Below are 22,237 nucleotides of genomic sequence, written 5' to 3'. Positions count from 1 at the left end.
GGAGTGCACTCCTTAATCCCCATCACCTGCTTCAGCCATCCCCACCCACCTCCCCTCTGGTAACCATCAGTTGGTTTTCTATAGTTAAGTACTTTCTCAACTTTTATTTTCAAAAATATTAACCCTACAGGAAAGTTAAGAGAAAAATATAACACCCATATTAACCCATATTCAGCAATTTTTAACATTTCATCACATTTGCTTTACTTGTGTGTATGTATGCATATGAACTTTCTTTGTTTTGTTTTTGCTGAATCATTGAAGTTTTTGCATTGTTACCCTTTACCCTTAACATTTCGATAAGTATCTAAGAACAAAGATATTCTACATAATCAGAATTCCATTATCATTCCAAGAAAATTTAATATTAATATAATATTATCTGTAATATACAGAGGCCATATTCAAATTTACAAAATATCCATTTTAAATGACTTTTTTCCAATCCAGGATACAATCAAGAATCATGCATTACATTTAATTGCCATGTCTTTTTACACTCCTTTAGTCTAGAATAATCCCTTCTGTTGTTGTTGTTTTTCTTTTATAACATTGACTTCTTTTGAAGAACCCAATTCTGTTCTGCAGGATGTTCCCCGGTTTGTATTTGTCTGTTCCCTGTTAGATTCAAGTTAAATAATTTTGTCAGGTACACTGTATGGATGATATTGTGTCCATCTCAGTATGTTGCAACAGAAGGGAAATGATGTCAGTTTGTTCCATTATTCGTGATGTTACATTTAATCATTTTTCTATGGTAAAGCTAGCTTTTTTCTTTTCCATTTAAAAAAGTAGTCTATGTGAAAAATGGGTAAAGGACTTGAATATACGTTTCTGCAAAGATATACAAATGGCCAACAAGTACATGAAAAGACGCTCAACATCATTAGAGAAATGCAAAGCAAAAACACTATGAGGGGCACCTGGGTGGCTCAGTCGGTTAAGGGTCTGCCTTTGGCTCATGTCATGATCTTAGAGTCCTGGAATCGAGCCCTGCATCAGGCTCTGCTCTGCAGGGAGTTGCGCTTCTCCCTCTCACTCTCCCTCTGTGCTCTCTTGCTCTCCCTCTCAAATAAAAAAAAATCTTAAAACACACTCACACACAATGATATACCCTTTCACACCTACTAGGATGACTATATTCCTTTTTTTTAAATGGAAAATAAGGGGTGTCTGGGTAGCTCAGTCGGTTAAGCATCAGACTCTTGGTTTTGGCTTAGATCATGAACTCATGGGTCCTGACATCAAGCCCCCCATCAAGCCACACACTGAGCCCCACATTGAGCCCCATGGGCTCTGCTCTGAGTGGGGAGCCTGCTTGAGATTCTCTGCCCCTCCCCCGACTCGCTCACTCTCTCAAATATATCTTTAAAAATAAATAAATAAATGGAAAATAGGTGTTAATAAGGATATAGAGATATTGAAATCGTTGTACATGGCTGGCGGAAATATAAAATGGTGCAATCATTGTGGAAAACAGTCCCATAGTTCCTCAAAAACCTAAACACAGAATTATCAGCAATTCCGCCCCTGGGTATATATCCAAAATAATTGCCAACAGATACTCCAATCCTTGTACACAAATGTACATAGCGGTACTAATCACAGTAGCCAAAAGGTTAGAAACAACCCAAATATCCATCAACACATGAATGGATAAGCAAATTGCGGTATGCACATACAATGAAATATTTTTCAGCCCATAAAAAAGAATGAAGAAAAAGAAGAAAAGAATGAAAAAGAATGATACATACTACAGTATGGATGAACCTCAAAATATTACGCCAGACACAAGAAAGAAGCCAGACACAAGAGGTCTGTTTTGTAATATGATTCCATTTATACGAAACATCGCGAGTAAGCGAATCCACAGAAGGCAGAATGGTGGTGGCCAGTGGCTGGGGGTGAGAGGAAATGAGGAGCGACAGCTTAATGGTTACAAAATCTTATTTTGTAGGGGTGAGAACATTTTGGAGCCAGAAAGAGGTGGTCGTGGCACAATGTTGTGAATGTATAAATGCCACTGAATTGTGCACTCTAAAATTATTAACTGAATGTGATGTGAATCTCACCTCAATTTTAAAGAAACAAAAAATCCTGTGGGGTAATACTTTGAAACTCGGTGAGTATCCTTCCCCAAGATTCTTTCACTCTGTGGGTTAGCATATCTTGATGATGCTTGCCTGATCCAATTATTACTATAGTGGTGGTAGAATAATGACACTATAATCTTATCATTCCATCTGTTCCATCTGTACCATTCAGGTGACATTTTTATGTAACGAAGAACTTTCATTTCTCACCATTCCTTGGTTCTCTGTTTTCAGCTTGTGTTTTGCCTTTGTTTTTGGTATCAATATTGACAGTAATTACTGTCATTTTGATTTTTGATCTTGAATTGTTCCATATTTGACCAGAAAAGACCCTTCCAAGTTGTAGTGTCCTCCGGACATGTCCCAATAGGTTTTTGAGTACCTCTTAACTTTCTGGCACAAGATGTTTCAGGAAAGCTTGTACTTTCCTTGATCTGGTCTCAAAACCAGCATGTGTCCAGTCTTAGCTCCTTCTGGAAGGTGATTAGAAGCTTTAAAGCCAAAGAAATGTTAGTTTGAAACCAGTGTCTTTTATTATTTTTAAGAGCTTTATTGTGATTTAATTCACATACCGTACAATTCACCCACTTAAAGTGCAAAATTCAATGGTTTTTAGTACATTCATATGGTTGTGCAACCACCACCACAATCTAATTTTAAAATATCTTTGTCACCCCTAAAAAAAACTCCATACCCATTGGTAGTCACTCCCCCTTCCCCCCAACCTTCCCTGACCAAGCCCTGGGCAACCACTAATCTCCTTCTGTCTCCATAGACTTGCCCATTCCGGACAGATCATATAAATGAAATCATACAATATGTGGCCTTTTGTGACTGGCTGCTTTCACTTACTTTAATGTTGAAACCAATTTCTGCTACTAATTTCTGCATAACCTTGGACAAGTTACTTAATTACAACATCTGGAAAATGGTAATAATATCAATACCAATCCTCCTAGATCAATATGATAATCAAGTAAAATAAATAACTATTCAATACATAGTAATTACCATTAACATTAGATGGGAGACACAGACCCAATCTGTCTGCTAGATCTTTTGCATTCATTTGTTCAACAAATATTTATCAAATACCTATTAATGTAGCATTATTCTACGTATTGAGTCTACAGCAGTGAACAAAGCACACAAAAATCTCCCTCCCTCATGGAGCTTACATTCTACTGCCAGAGCAGAAAATAAACAAAATAAATATGTGAATTATTACTATGATTACTAGATGGCAGTAGCATCTATAAAAAGAAGAAAAAATGAAAAACAAAAAAATTCCAAGCTTTTGGAGAGGTGGCTTTTTTTTTCCAAGAGTTTTTGTTGTTGTTTTAAGATTTTATTTCTTATTTATTTATTTGGCAGAGAGAGTGAGAGAAAGGACAAGCACGGGGAGCAGGAGAGGGAGAAGCAGGCTCCCCGCTAAGCAAGGAGCCCGCTGTGGGACTCAATCCCAGGACCCCAGGATCATGACCTGAGCCAAAGGCAGACGCTTAACTGACTGAGCTACTCAGGTGCCCCTGGAGAGGTGATTAAGAAAGGTCTTACTTGGGGCGCCTGAGTGGCTCAGTCAGTTAAGCGTCTGCCTTTGGCTCAGGTCATGATCTCAGGGTCCTGGAATCAAGGCCGGAGTTGGGCTCCCCACTGAGCGGGACGTCTGCTTGACCCTCCCCTTCTACTTCTATCCCTCCCTTTGCTCCTGCTTGTGCTCTCTCAAATAAATAAATAAATAAATAAAATCTTAAAAAAAAAAAAGTCTCACTGAGAAGATAGCAATTAAAGACCTTAAGGTATTCTTGTCAATCTTTCTACGTCTATAAAATAGGAGAGAACTACATTTGCCACCTAGAATATTTGTGTATTGCTTTGAATTTATCGAATTAAAATACACCAATTTAATTATCAATCAATAAATCTACACATACTCTATTAGGTGCTTACAGAAAGAATGATAAAAATATAAACCTAGTCTCTGCAAATTTAAAAGTTAAAAATTTCAGGGCATGTGGCTGGTTCAGTGGGTAGAGCATGTGACTAATCTCAGGGTCAGTTGTGCGTTTAAGCCCCATACTGGGTGTGGAGCCTACTGAAAAAAAAAATTTTTTTAATAAAAATGGAAAATTTCTTTGAGATGCATCATAATTTCAAATGACATTTTAAAGGAAATTTACAAAAAGAAACAGAGAGTATAAGTTGTTTTTTTTTTTAAACTTCTACGCCCAACGTGGGGCTCAAACTCACAACCCTGAGTATAAATTTAATTATTTTATTCTACCATTCTTTATTCCTAATAAATCTAATTCTGAGAATATTATAATTAAGAAGCAGAAGTATTAGAACTGGATATATTTTGCTCTCTGTAGCAGTCCAAAAGAAGTGAAAAGGGCAGTATTTATGCATTTTTTCCCAACCTAGCACTACAGAATTCAAGGCAAACATATCATATTAATTTTTACTAAATATAAGAAAAAATTACAGAATGCTGTAAATCCAATTACACACTAATATTTCTAAATAGAGCTATTAAATCATACTGTATCTCAGAAGGTTTATGAAGTATGTCACGGGATTGGAAACAGACCTGAGAGGTCATACAACCCAGCTTTGGGCCTTTAGTGGATGAGAACCTAGCCCCTTTCTAAAGGCTCTCCAATGCTTTGACATTTCTAGGAAAGTTTCTGTAGATCTAATTTATACCTTCTATTATGAAGCGTAAGCCCGTCTCTTATTATTACGGCATATTTCTCAGTGCCGTACAGCAGCAATTTAACCCAGAAGGGAGTGTACAGAGCAGCAGAGCCAGACTGGCAGAGTTCAAATCCTACTTTTACCATTTACTAGGTAAACCTTGGGCTGGGTAACTTGGGCAAGTTACTCTGTTTCTCTGCACCTCAGTTTCCTGATCTGCAAAATGAGGACAGTAATATTCACTACCTTATATAGATGGGAGGAGTCGATGAGTTGTTTCACCTAAAATGCTTAGAGAAGGAGCTAACTGTTCAATAAGTATTAGCTGTTCTTACGTATATCCACATCAAGACGTATCTTACTAATCTATTGCTAAAAAACAAATTTCTCCCAAATTTAGCAACTTAAAACAACAAACATTTATTATCTCACGATTTCTGTGGTCCAGGACTTGGGGAGCTGTTTGGCTGGAGTGTGAAGTTGTCACCTGGGGCTGCAGTCATCTGGAGGCTTGAGGAAGGCTGAAAGATCTGTTACCAAGATGGCTCACTCACATGGCTGTTAGCAGGAGGCCTCAGATCCTCACTGGCTCTTTCGAGGAGGCCTCACTTCTTCCACCTGGGTCTTTCCATAGGGCTGCTTGAGTGTCCGGCTTCCCCCAGAGAGCAAGGAAGAAACTTCACTGCCTTTTGTGACCTACCCTCAGAAGTCACAATCCATCATTTCACCACATTCTATCCATGAGATGCAAGGCCAGCCCATGCTCAAAGGAGGGGCATGAAACCACTTCTTGAAGGGAAAAGGAACAGAGAATATGTGGACGTATTTTTTAAACCACCACAAGGGGTCATTCCTTCTTTCTTTTAGTGCCTCTGATTTGCAAACGAGAATCCTTACAGACCCCTCATTTGGCTATTGTCTAAACAGTAGAAATGAAAGAGAATTTTCAGTCCAATGTTCACACTAAATAAAGAAAAGGGAATGTAGTCGAGATTATTGAGGGAAAATCAACATTAGTAATAGATGTGTTATAAATAAAATGCCTACTGTATATAAGACTTACATAAGCCAGTTAAAAAAGGCCCCTAAAGATCTGCCCAGGGCTCTGTTAGTAGAGATTCAGAATATTAACTAATATGCCAGCACATATCTAAACAAATTAAATGGTCTGGCCATAATAAACTATGCTGAACTCCACGAGCCCCATTTCTTTCAAGCATTTGGACATGGATAGAGCCATGATAGAATACTCGTTCTCAAATACATGAACTCTCTGAGTATTAGAATTTTGTCCTCCACTTTATGATATAAAAATCCAATATAAAATCTAATGTAAAAATAAACAATATGATTTTTCTCACAGTTAAACATGAATTCTGTTCTAGCATAATTCACAATCAGTTGTTCAAAAATGTGTATTTATAACTTTGGGTAGATAGAGGTGTTGCGTATAGTGATAAAATATACTTTATCATTAAAAGACAGCTTTCTGAGGGCACCTCTGTGCCTCAGTCAGTTAAGTGTCCGACTCTTGGTTTCAGCTTAGATCATGATCTCAGGGTTGTAAGATCAAGCCCTGCATCAGGCTCTGTGCTCAGCGTGGAGTCTGCTTAAGATTCTCTCTCCTTCTGCCCCTCCCGCTTGTGCTCTCTAAATAAATAAATAAATAAATAAATAAATAAATAAATAAAGCTTTAAAAAAAAATGGCTTTATAGTCAGAGCATCTGGTTGGCTCATTCAGGGGAGCATGTAACTCCTGATCTCAAGGTTGTAAGTTCAAGCCCCACACTGGGTATAGGGACCGCTTAAAATCTTTTTTTCATTTTCTAAGGCAGGGGAGGGACAGAGGGAGAGGGAGAGAGAATCCCAAGCAGGCTCCATGCCCAGCACAGAGCCCAACTTGGGATTCAATCTCACAACCCCAAGATCATGACCCCAGCTGAAATCAAGAGTCAGATGCTTAACTGACTGAGCCACCCAGGTGCTTCCAAAAATAAAATTAAAACAAAACAAAACAGAAAACAGCTTGATAGTCCCCATGATCATAGTGTTCAATTGTATTTATTTTTTTAAACTTTTTATTGTTACATAATATACAAGTAAAAACATGCATAAGTCACAAAGGTACAAAATACAAACACCTGTGTTTAAAAATGTTGAACACTGGGGTCATGGGTGGCTCAGTTGGTTAAGCATCTGCCTTCAGCTCAGGTCATGATCTCAGGGTCCAGGAATGGAGCCCGACCTTGGGCTCTCTGCTGGCGGGGGGAGGGGGGGGGGGAGTCGGCTTCACCCTCTCACTCTCCCTCTGTGCTCTCTTTCTCTCAAATAAATAGAATTGTTTAAAAAACAATTTGAACATTCCCAGTACCTCCTGAAAGCCCCCTCATCCCTCCTCAGTCACTAGTCCCACCCAGGTAACCTCTATTCTAACTAGTAACACTGCTGATTAATGCTGCCCAGTTTTTGGGTTTATGGTAATGAAATCATAAACTAGGTCTTTGCATCTGGTTTCTTTTGCTCAGCCTTATGTTTGTGAGACTGAACCGTGTGTTACACACAGTAATACTTTCATTGTTGTAGAGTGTTCCATTTTGTGAATATACCACTTGTTTTTAAAATCCACTGGTGCCATTTACTTATTTTTTTTAAGATTTTATTTTAAAGTAATCTGTGCACCCAATGTGGGGCTCGCACTTACAACTCTGAGAACAAGAGTCACATGGTCTACCGGCTGAGTTGGCCAAGCACCCCCACTGGCACCATTTATTAAACTACCGTATCCTGGTGCACCTGGGGGGCTCATTCAAGCATCCTACTATTGATATCAGCTCATGTCATCATCTCAGGGTGGTGAGATTGAGCCCCACCTCAAGCTTCACACTGGGCATGGAGACTGCTTAAGATTCTCTCTCTCCCTTTCCCTCTGCCCCTATCCACCGTGCTCTCTCTCTCTCCAAAAGAGCAAAACAAGGGGTGCCTGGGTGGCTCAGTCAGTTAAGCATCTGATCAAGCCCCAAGTTGGGCTCCCTGCTCAGTGGGGAGTCTGCTTCTCCCTCTCCCTCTGTCTCTCCCCACCACGTGAGCACGCTCTCACTCTCTCTCAAATAAATAAATAAAATATTAAAAAAAAAAAAAAGCAAAACAAAAAACAAATACTGTATCTTAACCCCAAAATTGCCCTTCTACTCTCAGCTTTGTAATGAGGCAGCTGTGACTCAGCCAAGAGACTACAATTGATTCTGCCAGTTGGGGGCGCTAGAGGGAGCCCGGAGGCTGGAAAAGGGAGACAGAGCTGGCGGGTCCCGTCACCACCATCTCTTCACAGCAGCAGTGGGTTCCAGTCTCAAGTTTTATAGTGCTCCTCAAACGAGCCTCACGGTGTCCCCTCAGAAGGACCATCAAGGCCAGGCAGTACCCCCTCCTGAGACCTCTGGGCCCCAGCTCCCTCCTCTAAGCTTCTGAGGTGGAGTACCCCAGCTCTGCACTTTGTCCCCCAGCCACAGAGATGGGTGCCGATTCCTGCGTTAGTACTGAGTTACCACAGTGCCCCCTTTATCCTTTTTTAGCTCTCCAGTACCTGTTCAACTGAATGATGCCTTATATTCATTTTTCTTTTTTTTTAAAGATTTTATTTATTTATTTATTAGACAGAGATAGAGACAGCCAGCGAGAGAGGGAACACAAGCAGGGGGAGTGGGAGAGGAAGAAGCAGGCTCATAGCGGAGGAGCCTGATGTGGGGCTCGATCCCAGAACGCCGGGATCACGCCCTGAGCGGAAGGCAGGCGCTTAACCGCTGTGCCACCCAGGCGCCCCTTATATTCATTTTTCTGTTAAAGTAGCTGATCTAACTGCAACAAAAAAATAATTTGTTTTCTCTCTAGACTCTAAGGGACACATGATTCGGCCAGTAACGCGTGGTTCTGTTGTGTCCAGTTCGGGCTACTAGGAGTAGCAGTGCTATGAATGTTCTCGTCCCTGTCTTTTGGTGAATTTGTGCATATACCTAGAAAACGGAATTGCTGAGTCATAGGGTATGTATGTGTGTTCACTTTTAGCAGACACCACCAAAATACTTTCCCAAATGGTTGCCGCAATAACTGCTTTGGTTTTAAGGCATTCCCCAAATCTCAGAACTTTTAAAAGTCATTAAGTCCCACACTATTGTAATTTAATCTCTACGTCAGGATTTTTATGTTGCAGTGCTAAAGAAAACTAGAGTCTGTTGCTTAAAGAGGGACTGTATGTCCTTAACTCCTCTGGGAGTGCCTGGCACATAGTAGGTGGTGTTGAATAAATAGTAAGAATAAAAGGAAGTTCCCTTGTACAGCTGAGCTAATGTGACAGTAATGTAAATCGAGGTCAGTCCTGTCCTAGCGCATACTCGGTAACCGGAGAACACATTCCCTGGGCAGCTTAGATAAACAGGCCTCGGTTTCCACAGGCTGCTTCTGTTGCCCTCCAAGACCCATTTCACTCCTCACAGTCTGCTTAAAGGAACTGATAGAGGAGCAGACCCAACCAACGGTGGTAGGGGGGCTGCTTATGGGCTGGGGCGGCCCTGTGCCTGTACATCAATCTTATCGCTTAAACCCTCTCTCAAGAATCCTTTTTGGGGGGTGCCTGGGTGGCTCAGTCGTTAAGCGTCTGCCTTCGGCTCAGGGCGTTATGGGATCGAGCCCCGCGTCAGGCTCTTCTGCTGGGAGCCTGCTTCTTCCTCTCCTACTCCCCCTGCTTGTGTTCCCTCTCTCTCTCTGGCTGTCTCTCTCTCTGTCAAATAAATAAATAAAATCTTAAAAAAAAAAAAAAAAGAATCTTTTTTGGGGGGACGCCTGGGTGGCTCAGTCGGTTAAGCATCTGCCTTCAGCTCCGGTCATGATCCCGGGATCCTGGAATCGAGCCCCAAATTGGGCTCCCTGCTCAGCAGGGAGTCTGCTTCTCCCTCTCCCTCTGCCTGCCACTCTGCCTACTTGTGCTCTCTCTCTCTGTCAAATAAATAAATAAAATCTTACAAAAAAAAAAAAAAAAAAGAACTTTTTTTTTAAAGTAAACTTTACACCCAACATGAGGACTGACCCAACAACCCTGAGATCAAGAGTCACAGACTCCACTGACTGAGCCAGCCAGGCACCCCCTTTCTCAAAAATCTTTAATGGAGACCCCAAACTGAATTGAACCCCCTGGAGATTTATTCTTAGAGCGACTCAGACTTCAGGGTGCTCCCCTCGAACCTCCTTGATTTATTAAGAATCACCTATACAAGCCCTGAGGCAAACAGCCCACCTCTGCAGACCCCACCTGAAAACTTTACAAGCCAAACTCTGAAGGACCGATGGGTCTCTAGCACCTGCTGGGAACTTAGGGCTCCTGACTTCACCTGATCATGGAGAAAAAGTAGCAGCTTGCTCGAAGACGTTGGTACAGGAAGCTGGCCACCATCTAACACTTCAACCCGCTCACCAAACATTAGGGCAAGGGAAAGAAAGAGGAAGAGTGAAGGCAACATACACATTTGTTTATAAAATAACTTTTAAAAAAGTAATCTTTACCCCTAACGCAGGGCTGGAACTCACAACCCCAAGTTCAAAAGTCAGACGCTCCACCCGACTGAGCCAACCTGGCACCCCTATGAAATCATCTTTATGTGTTCTAGAACAACACAATTTCCAATGCCATAAATCTATTTTTATATAATATAGGATTGGTAGAGTGATATTCTTCTAACTTTACAAGTAATACAATCTTATTGAGGTTCTATTAATAGAATAATCAAAACAATCCATATAACGGGGATTTTTCATTTAAAAAACTGGAAGCAGATATACCTAACTATGAATTAAAGACAATAGTATTGGGGCGCCTGGGCAGCTCGGTCAGTTAAGCATCTGCTTTCGGCTCAGGTCATGATCCCCGGGTCCTGGGATGGAGCCCTGCACTGGGCTCCCTGCTCAGCGGGGAGTCTGCTTCTCCTTCTCCCTCTGTCCCTCCCCCTGCTTGTGCTCTCTCTGTCTCTTTCTCTCTCAAATGAATAAATAAAATTAAAAAAAAAAAAAGACCATGGTATTTTGTGGGGCACCTGGGTAGCTCAGTCAGTTAAGTGTCCAACTCTTCATTGTGGCTCAGGTTGTGACCTCAGGGTCGTGAGACTGAGCCCCGCATTGGGCTCCATGCTGGGTATGGAGCCTGCTTAAGATTCCCTCTCTCCCCCTCTCCCTCTGCCCCTCCCCACCACCACCCCCTGGGTGTGCGCTCTCTCTCTCTCAAAATAAATTAAATAAATAAATAAATAAATAAATAAATAAATAAATATAAATAAATAAATAAAAAATAAAGACAATGGTATTTTTGAATCTCTGGGTATGTAAGGCACGTTTCTGTGACTCATCACACCCAGTGATGTACAACAAATGGATGTCTCTTCTCATGCACTATTTGTCACCAAAGAGGAAGCCACCATGTTCTGTTGTCATTGTTCAAGGTGATATAAGTACCTCTTATTTCTGAGTCCTCAGGCATTTCTTCAGGTCTCACTCTTTGCTGCTCCTTTCCCCTTCCTGTCTAATGCTAGATTCACAGACAACTAACACCTAAAGAATTTGGTCATCACAAGTTGAGAATGGCCTCAGTTGTCTATTGCTGCATAAACAAACAAAAAAAACCCAAACCCTAAAATTAGTAGCTTACAACAATGATTTATTATTCCTCAAAATGCTGTGGGTGCACTAGGCAGTTCTTCTGGTCTCATCTGGGCTCACACATGCTGCTGCATCCATCCAGTGGGTGAGCTAGAGCTGGAGGGCCCAAGATGACCCCCTTCCTATAGCTGAGGCCTTGAAAAGACGGGAAGGCTGGGACCTCTCTCTCTCTCCATCATTAACCGGTCCTTCATCACTAACCGGTCTATCTCAGCTTCTTTGGACGGCAAGTCTCAAGAGACTGAAGGCACAAGCTGTGTAGGCTTCAGAAAACTCACACACTGTCATTTCCAGAATATTCTGTTGCTTTAAGCAAATTCTAAGGCCAGATTTATTGCAAGAGGCAATGATACCAAGGGTGTGAATTTAGGGAGGCATGAGTCACCAGGGCCACTGTGTAGTAGTCTACCATAGGGGTGCGTGTGTAAAATCCCACTGGACTCCATCTGAGGCATGCTTGCCAATGCACTTAAACCTCTGCGAGGTCAATCCATCAACAGTTTCTCGCTTTGTGGAGCAACCACAAAGAACAAAGTAATAGGCTTGGAATATACATTACATTTATCTTACAATTTCTGGCTAAAAGAATGCTTTCAGATCCATTAAAAAATTTCTTTCAAATCCATCCTGTAAAATAGTAAATGCGCATGTCCCAGTAGTAGAACAGGACACATGGTATTTGATCCGATTTCCTGGCTCAAAGCTTCTAAAACCTTTGAGATTTCCTGAGTGTTAGAAGGGTCTTTTGTTTTTCATGAGGAGCCCATTTACATCACACCTGGCCAACTTAGGGTAGGCTTCTAGAAAGCCTCAAGATAAGGCTGGTCACAGAAAGAAAGACCAAGTGATGAGAGGATTGAAAGTTTCAGCCCTACCCCTGACCTCCTTGGAGAGAAGGATTGCTGAAGACTGAGCTCTTGCAGATAAAAAGTCTTGAACAAAATTTGAACTTTCAAGCTGCTAAAGCATCAAGGTGCTGGGAGGGTGGTGTGACCAGAGAGAATATGGAAGCTCTGTGCACCCCACCACCCGAACCTTGCCCTATGCCTCACTTCTGTTTGGCTGCTCCTGAGTTGTATCCTTGATAGCAAACCAGTAAAATGCCATCCTAAGTTCTAGGAGCCATTCTAGCAAATTATCGAACCTGACTAGAGGGTTGTGGCGACCCCTGCTTTATGGCCAGTCAGAAGCATGGGTGATCTCTCCAAGACTTGCAACTGGTCCTAAAGCTGGAAGGGGGGGAGTTTTGTTGGGTCTGTGGTAACCCCAGGTAGTTAATGTCAGAACTGAAGTGAATTGTTGAACACCCACTGGGTGTCCTGAAAATCAGAGAATTTGTTGTTGGCATTGGAAAACACTCCAGAGGTCCCATTTTTGCAGTAGGTAGGAGAGCTAGGACACACACAATCTTTTGACCCAGCATATATTTTTTCCACTTTGGTTCCTCCTCTTTAAAAATAAAACATTATTTTGGGGCACCTGGGTGGTACAGTCGGTTGACCGTTCAACTCTTGGTTTCGGCTCAGGTCATAATCTCAGGGTTGTGAGATTGAGTCCTGCATCAGGCTCCGTGCTGAGCACGGAGTGGGCCTGAGACTCTCTCTCCCTCACTCTCCCTCTGTCCCTCCCCACCCTGCTCGCTCTCTCTCTAAAATAAATAACTAAATTTTAAAAAAAGATTTTATTTATTTATTTGACACAGAGAGAGAGAGGGAGAAAGCAATCACAAGCAGGGGGAGTGGCAGGCAGGAGAGAAGCAGGCTCCCCGCTCAGCAAGGAGCCCGATGTGGGGCTCGATCCCAGGACCCTGGGATCATGACCTGAGCTGAAGGCAGCTGCTAAACCGACTAAGCCACCCAGGCACCCCTAAAATAAATAAATAAATCCTAAAAAAAACATTGGGGCACCTGAAGGGCTCAGTCAGCCAAGTGTCTGCCTTCAGCTGAGGTCATGGTCCCAGAGTTCTGGGATGGAGTCCCACGACCGGCTCTCTGCTCAGCAGGGAGCCTGTTGCTCCCTCTTCCTCTGCCTGCTGCTCTGCCTGTTTATGCTCTCTCTCTCTGTCAAATAAATAAACAAAGAAATAAATCTTTTTAAGATTCCACTTATTTATTTGATAGAGCACAAGCAGGAGGAGTGGCAGGCAGAGGGAGAAGGAGAAGCAGGTTCCCCGCTGAGCAGGGAGCCCGATGTGGGCTCCATCCTAGGACCCTGGGATCATGATCTGAGTGGAAGGCAGCCACCCAACCACCTGAGTACCCAGGTGCCCCAAAATCTTTAAAAAAATAAAACATTATTTCATAAATCATAAAACATTACCCAATGCCCTTTCTGTATATGTAAAAGAACTAGGAACCATTAAACCTAAAACCAAAAGAGAAATAATGGAGAGCAAAAGTTCTCATGATAGCCACACCAATAGGCAGACTCTCTCGTTGCAGCAAAAATTTCTGGAAGGATTCAAAGCTCTTATAACCCAATCCAAAGTTTAAAGAAGAAAATTGAGTTAACAGTCATATATTTATATACATGCACATACAGCGCCACTAGAAATGAGGGATCTAAACTGTGTGAAAACAAATAAACTGAATATCATGATAGCAAACATATCTGCTAATAGTTCCTGGCAAGCGTTAAAATCAATTTACAGCAGATAATGATGCTGGATGTGTCCACAAAGTGAGTTATGTTGAGATATATAAAACAACAACAACAAAAAATGCTTCCTATAACATTGTCAGTGGGACAAGGTCTGAGAAATCAACCAGTATCTTCTAAAAAGTACAAATAGGTAGTTCTGTAATGACAAGCTACAATTAGAATATTGTCCTGCGTGTTAACTTCTAAATGCAGTGTGGGAGCCCCTGTCACTTGCAGCACCTTGGACAGAGGATTAGCTGGTTTCCATTAGCCTCAGCAGCATTCGGGACCCGCGTTTAGGATTCTATCTCAGACCCTATATGGGCTATGAACATGTTCCTTCACTTCTTCATTTTGGAGTAAAACCGTCTTCTAAATAGCTTTTCTCCTACATCGTTTTGTTCAACTACATAAAATTATGATTTTTTTAAAAATGCAAAGGTGTAATCTAGGGAAAAAAGGTAAAAATATTTTCATACTTAAGGCACAAGATTATTGCAATACCTTTTACTGGTTAACTAGTCTGCTAACACAGCCTTTCTCGCTACAAATATCCGATGCTACCGACACTATAGCCGGGCGTCCTCATCCCCTGCTTCAGACCGGGCACTGCTAATCAGTCTTCTGTAAACTTGTCTCCCACAGCCATAATGGAAGAAAAAGCTTCCTTGTTCTTATTTGCCTTGAGCCATCCTTACACTTTGTCCCTTTTTTAGTCACGTTCCAGATCCAAACCATCTCCCTCTGGTAGCAGTCATCATTGGATGCCTACCCACGACACCACTTCCCCTTCCCTCCATGGGGGTAGAGCTCTACCTTTTTTGTTTCTGTGTCCATCATCCCTCCATTATTTGACTATATTTTTGTGGATCTAAGCCAGTGGTTCTCAAACTTTTTAATCTCAGGATCTTTTGACACTCTTTTTTTTTTTTTTAAGATTTTATTTATTTGAGAGAGAGACAGAGAGAGAGCACACATGAGAGGGGGAGAGAGGAGCAGAGGGAAGGAAGAAGCAGACTTCCCACTGAGCAGGCAGCCCGACTGGGGGCTTGATCTCAGGACCCCAAGATCATGACCTGAGCTGAAGGCAGACGCTTAACCGACTGAGCCACCCAGGCATCCCAAGACTTTTTATTCTTACTAAAAATGTTGTCAGCACTAACTTTGTAGTGAAAGCAAAATGACTAATTATGGTCCTTTAAAATTTTTTAAGTCTTGGTTTGACACTGTGTGAGACAGCAGTTCATAGAAACACTCCTAAGTTCAGTTTATTGTGGTACTTGACTTTAATGGCTATGAAAGCCAAAAATATATTTCATAAAGATCTGATATATAATAAACATTTAGGGCAAAATTTATCAATAATGATAAGGGATAGAAATCCTTATTTCAAATAGCGCTCATAATTTTCTATATCTGGCCCAATTCTTGTCAGATCTGATTAGATCGCTTTTGCCTTGTAAAGTAGCTTTCTAAGAGTTTGTCACTGTATGTCATTTTCTTGTTAGCTTATGCCCACAATGTTAGTGTTATCTTCAATATGTGATTTCTCAACTTTTTTGGTCTTGGAACTCTTTCTACATTAAAAATTATAGACCTCAAAGAGATGTTTTTTGGTGTGGTTATATACCTATTGATATTTACCATATTGGAAATTAAAACAAAATTTTAAAAACACAGATTCCCAAGCACACATTCTATTTGTAGCAGAACGATGACATCATCCATGTCACGGAGCCTCTAGAAAAGCTCACCGCATACTCAGTAGAGTTTGAGAGTAGAAACAGGCACATAATGTCTTAGTGCTATGTATTTGGGGCTCACAGATCTCCTCTGGGTCCCCAGACTACACTTTGAAAATCGCTGCTCTGGGGGAATCTTTTTTTTTTTTAAAGTAGGCTGCACGCCCAGTGTGGGGCTTGAACTCACAACCCAGAGATCAAGTGTTTCATGCTTCACCGACTGAGACAGCGAGGCACCTCTCTTGGTGGAAATTTTTTTAAAGCCATAGGTTAATTTTGTGAGGGTTGGTTTCATTAAACTAGATAATACAACCTACAAATCTCGTAATTAGGCTTGTGTAATCTGCAATTGGCTCATTATTCTAAAGTGTGAAGATGGGGCGCCTGGGTGGCTCAGTCGTTAAGCGTCTGCTTTGGCTCAGGGCATGATCCCAGAGTCCTGGGATCGAGTCCTGGGTCAGGCTCCTTACCTGGGAGCCTGTTTCTTCCTCTCCCACTCCCCCTGCTTGTGTTCCCTCTCTCACTGGCTGTCTCTCTCTCTGTCAAATAAATAAATAAAATCTTTTAAAAAATAAAAGTAAAAAAAAAAATAAAGCGTGAAGATGCCTCCATGTCAGGAAATTCAAGTCTCTTTTAAGAACAGCATATTTGACACTGAATGACCGATGCATGAATGACAGGGTGCCAGAGTCAAAAATCCACATACTAAATACTAATTGAGCTTAATTTGATTTGATATTTACACAAAAATAAACATAAATACATGATATACTACTTATTCCAACATCCCAAGTAGCCTAGCCTACACTCCACTTTTGACCACAAGGTATAGTTAGTGCATAGGGTATTGCCTAAGAGAACAGCCCAGGAGGGGGCCCCAGAATAGGTTGAATTGAGTCTCCTAAAAAGATATTTTGAAGTCTTAACATACCCACCCTTCACCCCCATACCTGCGAATGTGACCTTCCTTGGAAATAAGTCTTTGGAGATGTCATCAAGTTAAGATGGGGTCATACTGGATTAGGGTTGGTCCTAATCCAATGACTGGTGTCCTTATAAGAAGAGAGAAATCTTTGGAAACAAAGATACAGAAGGCACAGAGACAGAGGGGAGAAGGCCACATGACCTTGGAGGCAAGGGTTGAAGTAGTGCATCTACAAGGCAAGAAATGCCAAGGGTGTGGGCGGGCAGCAGAAGCTAGGAAGAAACAAAAAAGGATTCTTCCCCGGCACCTGCACGGGGCACACGGCCCTACCAGCACCTGCATTTCCGACTTCTAGCCTCCAGACCTGTGAGGGAATACATTTCTGTTCTTTTGTTTGTTTGTTTGTTTGTTTGTTTGTTTGCTTTAAAGTAAGCTACGCCCAGTGTGGGGCTTGGAGTCACAACCCTGGGGTCAAGAGTGGCATGCTCTTCCACGGAGCCAGCCAGGTGCCCCACTATATCTGTTGTTTTAAGCCATGTTGTTACAGCCACAGTAGGGAACTAATAAAGGGCCCCATGCCTGGAGAGGCCTTTTGGGTCTTTGAGAAAAAGATCGGAGGGCAGGGCCAGGAAAGATAAATTCCAGGCACTGTTGTTCAGTTTTGTCTTTCAACAATCTACTAGCACAACTCCTAATTCTGGGTCATATTCTGAGCAGTTATTAGTAATGATCTATTTTCTTTATCCTATTTATTATCTATTTACTAATTTGATGTTTTCTGAAGATTTTATTTATTTGAGAGAGAGATCACACATGAGCGAGGGAGAGGGGTTGAGGGAGGAGCAAGGGTGGAGGGAGTAAGGGAGGGGTGGAGGGGTGGAGGGAGAGGGAGAAGCAGGCTCCCAGAGGAGCATGGAGCCCAATGTGGGGCTCGATCCCAGGACCCTGGGATTACGCCCTGAGCCGAAGGCAGACACTTAACGACTGAGCCACCCAGGCGCCCCAGATATTTTCTTTTTTTATCCTACTTCTATTTGTCCATTCTTTGACAATCAAAACAAAAATCTATTCTTTTTTTAATCTATTCTTTATTGTGTATTTTAATATGTTGGTTTGACTCTGCAACTGTGAGGCCTCAGTAAATATTTGTTTTCTAACTAGTGTAGGAGATGGGGTAGGTCTTTTAAAGGATACATATCATAGAAAGACTTAAATTTCTGCATCTTAGGGAGAGTCCATAAAAGAGAGTAAGACATTCTCTTTTATGCTGAATGTGTATTGACTTAATTCTTTGTCTGTGTGTTGACTTAATTCAATGTTTCTTATCCATAAATTTGAGTAGATGCACTCTGCAAATGGTAAGAAATTTTACCTATTACTTTTCTTTTTTTTTTTTGCTTAGGGTATTTCAAAACCTCCAAAGTGCTTAGATGACGTCATTGTTTAGAGTACATCACATCTAAGTATCATTTGTTTGAGTGAAATAAAGCATTTAAACACATTTCATCAATATGACAGCCACAAACAGAGACTTGTCCTTTTCCCCTATTTTTACATAGGAGATTTGAAGATATTATATTATTTGCTCAAAGGAGATTTTTAACACTGTATGTTAACTGTACTGGAATCAAAATTAAAAAACAAACAAACAGGTTTTTAAGAAAAAGTGGCAAATCTCTGATAATTGGTGTGTGTGTGCAGTTAAGTTTAATCATTTTCTCAAAAAAAGTAAGTGAATTCAGATGAGTTCCTGTAAATGGTTGTAAGCTGACAACCTAGAGACCGAGAGTCATGTGCTCTCTGACTGAGCCAGGCATGTGCCCCTGGGGTCTCTTATTAATTAATTTTCCTGAGTTCTTCATAAATTCATATGGAATTTTGATGGTTATACTATCTCTACTAGTAATATGTTCCATAAATGTGCCTGTGTTATAAAGTAGCACTTCTGGTTTTTCTATCCCTGAATGAACCCCTTCAATTTACAAGATTTTTCTCATTCTAATACTGTCATTAAAGAGGGGCGCTGGGTGGCTCAGTTGGTAGAGCAACTGACTCTTGATCTCAGGGTTGTGAGCTCAAGCCTCACATTGGGCACGGAGCCTACTTACACACACACACACAAAAAGAAGAAAGAACTATGAAGTGAACTACTTAAGCAAAAAGAAGAGCAAATGCAAAGAAGAAATCATAGCAAGCTCCGACTGATAAAATATGAACTGTCTTCTATTGAAATAATTATATATAGAGAGAAAATAAAAATGATCTCTTGAATTTTTGACATACTGTATAGTGGTCTTTGATTTGAAATATAAGTCTTTGGAATTCACAGAGGCATATGTATTTTATAATATATAATACATATGTATATGTAGGCATATATAATAAATAATGCATATATACATATATAATTCTTCGAGGCATAAAACATTTTCACCAGGAATGAGGTTTAGCTTATTATTCACATTCATGAAAAAACCCTATACTGAGACTATTTCAATAAATGATGTTAAAAGATAAACTGAGGTACATGAAGATTTTGAAGCATGTCTATGAGCCAATATCAATTAGATTGGGCAGCGCCAAATGAAGAATGGTTAAGAGCACTCCACTGAAAGGGGAAAAGTTTTTTTTAATTGAAGATTTTATTTATTTGAGAGAGTGAGCAAGTGAGCTAGAGAGAGAGAACATGAGTGGGGGGAGGGGCAGAGGGAGAGGGAGAAGCAGACTCCCCGCTGAGCAGGGAGCCCGATCAAGCCAGGGGCTTGATCCCTGGACTTCAGGATCATGACCTGAGCCAAAGGCAGATGTTTAACCAACAGAGCCACCCAGGGGAGGTACCCCATGAAAGGGGAAAGGCTTTTATAGAGCATGCAAAAGCAAAGCAAGGAAATTATTTGATTGGCTATAGCTTAGAGTAGCCTTATTTGGGAAAAAACTACTTGGATTTGTGATTAGTTGTTCTTAGGTTTCGATTTCTTAACCTTGAGGCATTTACAGGACTTGACTCTGGCTTAGGTTTCCGTTTGCTTGCGTAGGCTATCAAGATGTTACCGCCACCTTAGTCTAATGGGCTCCATATGTTTAATTATTTTAATGATGGTAATATTACATTAAATATCTGAAAATCACCCGCTCTTCTTTAACTAAAGAAGCATTTAGCTAACAGTTTGGGGTGAACGTTGTGAGCATTTAAAAATTATAATGACTATAAAAAGTTGTGGCTACAAAAATATGTCATCAAAGGTGGGTCACCCCATGGTGATTTCGATCTGCATTTCCCTGATGATTAGTGATTTTGAGCACCTTTATGGCAGCGTTATTTACAAGAGCCAAGATATGGAAGCAACCTAAGCGTCCACTGATAGATGAACAGATAAGGAAGATGTGGTATTCATTTCACTCATATGTGGAATTTAAGAAACAAAACAAACAAGCAAAGGAAAAAAAAAAAAACCAGAGAGAGGCAAATCAAGGATCAGACTTTAACTACAGAGAACAAACTAAAGGTTACCAAAGAGGAGATGAATGGGGGGAATGGGTGAAACAGGTGATGGGAAGTAAGAAGACACTTACTATGATGAGGAAAAAAAAAACAGGGAATCTTGTGGTGACGGACATTCTACATCTTGACTACATCAATGTCAAGATCCTGATTATGAGGGGCGCCTGGGTGGCACAGTCGTTAAGCGTCTGCCTTCGGCTCAGGGTGTGATCCCAACATTCTGGGATTAAGCCCCACATCAGGCTTCTCCGCTGGGAGCCTGCTTCTTCCTCTCCCACTCCCCTGCTTGTGTTCCCTCTCTCACTGGCTGTCTCTGTCAAATAAATAAATAAAATCTTTAAAAAAAAAGAAAAAAGATCCCGATTATGATATTGTACTATAAGCATAACAGGTAAAGGGAATATGGATCTCTCAGTGTTATTTCACAGCAACATGTAAATTTACAATTAGCTTAAAATAAAAAAAGTTTAATTTAAAAATATAGAATTGGGGTACCTGGGTGGCTCAGTCAGTTGACCGTCTGACTCTTGATTTTGGCTCAGGTCATGATCTCAGGTCCTGGGATGGAGCCCTGCGTCAGGCTCCCTGCTCAGTGGGGCGTCTGCTTGAGGATTCTCTCTCTCTCTCTCTCTGCCCCTCCCCCATGTGCATGTGCACATGCATGCTCTCTCTCTCTCTCTCAAATAAATAAATAAATCTTTAAGAAATCCTTTAAAAATTTTTAAAAATATAATCAATTTGAAAAGATGTGAGGTATATGTATATATACAATATGTACAAAACATATATATATATAATATGGGGTATACATATATATAAAATAATATATGTATTATTACTCAGTCATAAAAAAGAATGAAATCTTGCCATTCTCAACAACATCGGTGGACGCAGAGGGTATTATGTTAAGTAAAATAAGTTAGAGAAAGACAAATACCATATGATTTCACTTATGTGTGGAGTCTATAAAACAAAACAAATGAACAAACAAACAAACAAATAAAACAGAAACAGACTCATAAATACAAGAAACAAACTGATGGTTACCAGAGGAGAAGTGGGTGGAGGGATGGGTGAAAGCAATAGAAGGGATTAAGAATTACAAAGTCCCAGTTACAAAATAAGTGAGTCATGGGATGAGAAGTACAACATAGGGAATATAGTCAATAACACTGTGATATGGCTTGGTGACCGATGGTGACTACACTTATCATAGTGAGCATTTCATAATGTATATAAATGTCAAATCACTATGTTGTACACCTGAAACTAATATCATATTGCATATCAACAATACTTCAATCAAAAAGAAAAAGAAAGCAAGAGAAAGGTGGGTCACCCCTTGATTTTTGGCAAGCTGTGATGTAAGAGGACCATATTCTACACTGAGTTCTGAATTGAGAAGCTGCCTGAAGTCCAATATTATTCAGATGAGGGAATATATGAGGAATTACTTAAAGAACATGGCATGACAGTGTTTTGATAATATGGTGGTTAGGGAGGAAGGAAAGCAAATTGGTTCATTATACTTTTAGTTCTAATTGTTTATTTAAAGATTTTGTTTATATATTTGAGAGACAGCAGGAGCAGGGAGGAGAGGGAGAAGCATGTTCCCTGCTGAGCAGGGAGCCTGACGCGGGTCTCGATCCCAGCACCCTGGGATCATGACCTGAGCTGAAGGCAGATGCTTAACCAACGGAGCCACCCAGGTGCCCCTTTTCCCTGTGTTCTTTCTCTATTTGTAGGAGTCATATATATGTCATAAATAAATATATACATTAAGTATCGTTGACACACAATGTTACATTAGTTTCAGGTGTACAACATAGTGATTGGACAAGTCTATACATTATCCTATGCAGTAGCTACCATCTGTCAACACACAACACTATTATAGTACCATTCACTGTATTCCCCATGCTGCAATTTTCATCCGCATAA

This window comes from Ursus arctos, unplaced genomic scaffold, assembly GCF_023065955.2.
Source record: "Ursus arctos isolate Adak ecotype North America unplaced genomic scaffold, UrsArc2.0 scaffold_3, whole genome shotgun sequence".
In the NCBI taxonomy this organism is placed as follows: Eukaryota; Metazoa; Chordata; class Mammalia; order Carnivora; family Ursidae; genus Ursus; species Ursus arctos.
This window is presented reverse-complemented; position numbering follows the sequence as displayed.